The following is a 5,990-nucleotide window of genomic DNA, read 5'->3' on the forward strand; positions in this document are numbered from 1 at the left end:
ATAAGGTGTCGTGAGGACTTTCGAGAATCTAAAATCTTGGGAGGAAATCTCTCTGCCTCTAGTACATGAACATTGTTTCCATTCGTGAGATTGGGAAAATTTTCATAGACAACTTCTTCCACTATATCTTCTAGACTTCTTTCTTTTTCCTCCCCTTCAGGGATTCCAATAATTCTGACGTTGGAACGTTTCATGGCATCGTTTATTTCCCTGATTCTGTTTTCGTGGCTTCTGAGCTGTTTGTTCCAGGCTTCCTCCTGATCCTTTCTCTCTATCTGTTTGTCCTCCAGATCACTAATTCTATCTTCTGTCTCAGTTACCCTAGCTTTTAGAGAATTTAGATTAGATTGGAACTCATTGAGAGCATTGTGAACATCATCCCTGGTGGCTTTCAGTTCTGCCCTAATCAATTCTGTTTGGTCATCCATGGCTTTCTCCAACCTAGCTATTGCCTGGATAATTGTTAGTCTGAATTCCTTTTCTGACATATTGTCTATGTCGATAACCATTAGCTCTGTTGCAGAAGGCCCATCCTCTGTATTTTTCTTCTGTTGGGTATTCCTCCTCCTAGTCATTTTGGTAAGAGATGACTGAACAGATGCAGCTGGACTTATTGATTGTGGTGCAGTCAATGTGCACCCTGGAACGCTTCTGTGCAATCAGGATTCCCCACCCAAATGAGAGAAAAAAGAAAAGAAAAAGAAATAGAGAAGAAGAAAGAAAAAAAATGGAAAAGAAAAAAGGAAAAAAAAAATAGAGAGAGAGAGATAGGAAAAAAAGGGAAGGTAAAACAGAAGGCTCAGCCCAAATGGGCCCCAAGGTAAGATTTGTGAAGTATACAAACAAAAGCAGACAAACAAAAAGACTGATAAATGTATATGACAAGAGAAAAAAAATATATATATATAAGCAAAGAAAAGGGAAGAACCTCATCAGAAAGAATCCCAAGTATAAGATTTATATATTATCAGGACAAACACAAGTTCAGAGAAACACGGACAGAAGGAAAAATTGGGAGAGTGGTTATAAATTCTCAGTGTGGGTGAGGAAGGTTATTTTGATTCTTCCTGAAGGTCTCTTGATGTTTTTTTTAAGGGACTCAACTTTCCTAGGTTACAGGGGGATTAGAAACTGGTTTGCCTATAGGGGTAACATTGATTGGGAAAAGGGGATTACCTTGAAGTTTAACTCTATATGTATAGTAGAAAATAAAAATTAAAAAAGAATAAACTAGACTAAACTAAGTTAAAATTAAAAAAGAATTTAAAAATAGAAAACCAAAAGAAAAACACGGGTGTATGTATCAAAATGTTCAGGTTAGAAGGTTATTAAAGAATTTGATGTACTGGACATCTCAGTGTAGTGGTAAATAGGTTAAAAAATTATCTGTATGTATAAAAAAAAAAGAACCAGAATATTGGTAAAGAGTTAAAAATAAAAGTTGTATTTATGAAGTAGTGGCGGTTGTTCTCTTGTAGTCTTTTTTTTTTTTTCTTCCTTCCTGGTTGGTTTTCTGGGGGAGGGGCCTGCCACGTGGGTTTTCAGACAATGATGTTCCCTGAGTTAGGTCCTTCCACTCCCCTCAAGGGGGTGGGCTCTGAGGAAACTGTTTTTTTCAGGCTTTTGTTCTCTGGGGGTTTTTATGTTCTTTCATCTGTTTTCTCTCCCCTTGACAGCTTTTGATGGTTTTTGGAGGTTTAGAGGAGAGCAAACTGCACCCCAACCTCCCTCTCAGAGAGAAGCCTCAGAATGTTTTGCAAGAGCTGCTGGCAGAGTTGGTTCTGAGTCACTGTCCCTGGGGATGCAGGAGCTCCTCGTTGTACCCAAAACCAGGGCAGCGGTGGCTGTCTGGGCAGCTCCAGACCGCCAGAGAGGTTCCGAGCAGAGATCACACACCGAGATTTTCCCACTGTCCCACTGTCCCAGGCTGGGAATGTCTGGTTTTTCAGGATGCCAGAGCTCCAGGCTAGCGCCTATGAGCACCTATCACAAGGGAGGGTGTGGGACGCGCGCATTTCAGGATTGCGGTCTGGTCAGGTTCCCAGCCCCTCATGGGAGCCAGACCCCAATCCTTCTCGGGCGCGCTGGCAGGTCAGGTGCACTGGCGGCTCAGGGATGGAGACCTGATTTCTCCGCTGCACTCTCTCTGGCTCAGTGCCAGGGGAGGCTGTCCTGGGTCCGGGGACTTAGGTCCCTGACCCTAACCGCCTAGGTTCCCACTATTTCCCCCCATGATCCTTTGCTCTTTGTTTTTTGAGTGCTTTCAACCAGACTCCAAGTTAATGCTGGTTCCCAGATGCAGGGCACTCTCGTATTGGGGTATTACTTTCCAATCGGTCACCTCTGGTGGCTCCCTCCCCCTTTTGTTTATCTTCCGATATCAGTCTGACACTCCCAGTCTGCTTTACCTGCCACTGGCGTCTTCTGCTCCTGTAGAGATCCAGACGTGTATAATTCTGATCTCGGGCTGATTTCATGGGTGGTCGGAGTTCTTTGGTAGGTAATCAGCTCACTTTAGGGTACAGGTTGAAACGGTGCCTCCTCCTACTTCCCCGCCATCTTGACTCCCCCTGAATTTTTTTTTTTTTTTAAGAGAGAAAGATCACCTGCATGGCAAGGGGAGAGGTACAGGGAGAGGAAGAGAAAGAATCTTAGGAAGCTCCATTCCTGTGTGGAGCCCAGCATAGGGCTTGATCTCATGATTCTGAGATCATGACCTGAGCCAAAACCAAGAGTCAGACACTTAACCACGTAGACATCCCACGGTGAACTGTGGGGTTCAGTGATCTGAATTTTTCAGTGAAGATAGGGCATACAAGAGGAAGAGTAGACAAATGATGCAGAATAACAGTGAAATAAGGCCAATTGCTGTCATGTTCCATTTTAGGTTGAGATAGTAACAAAAAATAAACTGCATGCAAGAATTTCAAAGACATTATAACATCAAGTAAGGAATGTTGTAGAATAAATTTAAATACATAAAATATGCCTTTTAATACTACTTCTTAGCCATATGCATGGTTGAATTTATTATTCTGTAAAGACAGTTCCATGAAGTCTCTCTGCACTTTGAAAAATGTTATTATAGTCACCTTTTGAACTGTGCTTAAATTCACACTTTAAATTAATATGGAGAACACACTTGAAAACGGCATTGTATTTCAAAATCAGTAGGAAAAATGCAAAGTAGGGGAACGGACTATGAGAAAGCAAAGGGCTTTACCCAAGACTGCTTTATTCCATCTATTACTGCTTCCTGATTTCTTTAAAATACTGAGCAAAGAATTAATCTCTTACATAGTGAAAAAGTCTTCCATATACTCATCAAAAATCAGTGTCCATCATAGAGGTGAGAGTCAACACATAAATTACATGATCTGGGCACAACACAAGCCTCAGAACAATATATTATGTAGTCAGCTCCATAATTATATAAGAGATAGTGTGTGTGTATATGTGTGTCTGTGTGTGTGTGTGATTACAGAACACTTTTTGCCTTTTGCCACACTATCACCACACAATATACAGTATAATATGGTGAATGACAGCAGTAGAGCCCTTTTCTTTCTGAGAGAAAAATACTTACAGAAGCTTGGAGTTAAAAGAGGAAATAAAAAGCAAGGACACCAGAAGGCATGACTACTTCTCCAGAAGTACCTAGAGCTCCAGCCACATCAAATATTAAACACATCCTAGCAAGATTATCATAAATATCCAAACTAATAGCCTATATATATATCAGTTCCTATGATCTAATACAATCTGTTCTGCTTTCAACAAAAAATTACAAAGTGTAAAAAGAGGAAGGAAAAACCCCACTATCTGAAGACACAAAGCTAGCAACAAAATCAGAGCAGGTAGAACATAGATGTTGGAGATATCTAACATGGAATTGAAAATAATTATGATTAATACAGTAAGGGCTCTAAAGTAAAAAGTAACCTGCAATAGCAGATGACTAATATAAGTGGGGAAATACCAACTGTAAAAAGGATCAAAAGGGATGCTAAAAGTCAGAAACATTGTAACTGAAGTAAGGAATGTCTTTAATGGGCACATTAGTATATTGAACAAGGCAGAGGAAGGAATCAGTGATCCCTGAAAATAGCTCAAGAGAAACTTACAAACTGAAATGCAAAGAGAAAAATTTAATAGAGCACAGCATCCAAGAATTATGGGACCATCTCAACTTGTAACATATGCATATACATTATTGGAATACCAGAAGGAGAAAAGGGAAAAGAGGAAAAAAAATAAATTGAAGAAATAGCAGCACTAGAACTTTTCAAAGTTAATGACAGAACCAGAAATGGAAAATTAAAGAACACCAAACAGGACACATAAAACAAAAGCAAAAACAAAAACACAAAACCATACACACACACAACTATTCATATTCAAAATGCAGAAAAAAAAAAGAATACCTCAAAATAATCCAGATGAGGAAAAGCACAGCTATCTAGAGAATAGGATGCTTATTTATTTACTTATTTGGTGGGGGCTGGAGCACAAGAAAATTCACAGCCATTTTTCTATCCCCATAAGTTTTGTGTGAAATAATCAGAATGATGTTTTAGAACATACTCATATATCTCCAACAGATAGGTACATCCACACTTTTAAAAGAAAATGTAAAAGGAGGACATTTTCTATGGTAAACAGTGGTGGTGTTGGGTGATTGGATTTTGATATGTTTAGCACACACATTCACAAGTTTTTTTGGGAAAAATGTTGGGCACACACTATGTTGATAAGCCTTTTTTTACTGATTATTTTAAATTCAGATGATTAAATAAACAAGCAGAAGGCATAGTAGAATAATTCATACACAAAAGTAATAATGGGAACTATGCCTTTTATGGGTAGTGACCTACGAATAAGAAGAAGAAGAGGAAGAAGAAGAAGGAGGAGGAAGAGTAGGAGAGGGGGAGGAAATCCAAAGCAATAACACCACCAAACGCTGGTGAGAATGTGAAGCAACAGTAACTGTCATTCATTGCTGGTAGGAATACAAAAATGGGACAGCCACTTTGAAAGACAGTTTGTCAGTTTCATACAAAACTAAGTACTCCTCCCATAAGGTCAACAATAGGGCTCCTTGGTATTTACCCGGAGGAGTTGAAAATTTATGACTACTCAAAAAGCTGCACACAGATGTTTAGAGCAGCTTAATTCATAATTGCTACAATTTAGAAAAGAACCAAGATGTCCTTCAATAGGTGTATGGATAAATAAAAATTTGGTATATCTAGACAATAAAATATTATTAGGAATATACAAGGAAAGGGAAAAATTTAAGGGAGATAAAAATAAAAATGGAAGAAAAAGAAAATATATGGAAAATAGCTATCAGCCTACACATTCAGAAAATAAAGGGGGAAAAGGGAGAGGAAAGAAGAGAAAAGAGAGAATAAGAAAAAAAGAAATTTTAAAAGAAAAGAAACAAGTAAAAGAGAGAAAAAAAGGAAAACTACTTCTGAAAACTCGTGAATCCAGAATAAAGTTTGAAAGACTGCTTGGCAAGTTCAATATCTTAAAACACACATACACATAGGGTTAACTTAAAATGTAAATATAAAGCCATGCAACAAAGAACAATCAAATCTTGAAAATAATACTAAAAAGTAAAAGGAAACAAGAACATAAGAAAAAATTAAAAATTGATAATAAAAGAAAGTTATGAAAAGATATAAACTAAAATAGAATCACAAGTCAAATGAGTTTAAAAAAATCCCCGAATTCTGATGTTGTATTTTTCAAAGCTATGATTAATAGAATATACATAAAGGAACTTCTTCAAAACTCAGAATGTTTTTAAATAACAGGAAATAATTTAATAGATGCGGAAAACAATGGAACATTTAAAATGTGGAAGTGCAGGGGCACCTGGGTGGCTTAGTGGGTTAAAACCTCCGCCTTTGCCTCGAGTCATGATCTCAGGGTCCTGGGATCAAACCCTGCATTGAACTCTCTGTTCAGTGGGGATCCTG

This window comes from Meles meles, chromosome 7 (assembly GCF_922984935.1).
Source record: "Meles meles chromosome 7, mMelMel3.1 paternal haplotype, whole genome shotgun sequence".
NCBI classification, from domain to species: domain Eukaryota; kingdom Metazoa; phylum Chordata; class Mammalia; order Carnivora; family Mustelidae; genus Meles; species Meles meles.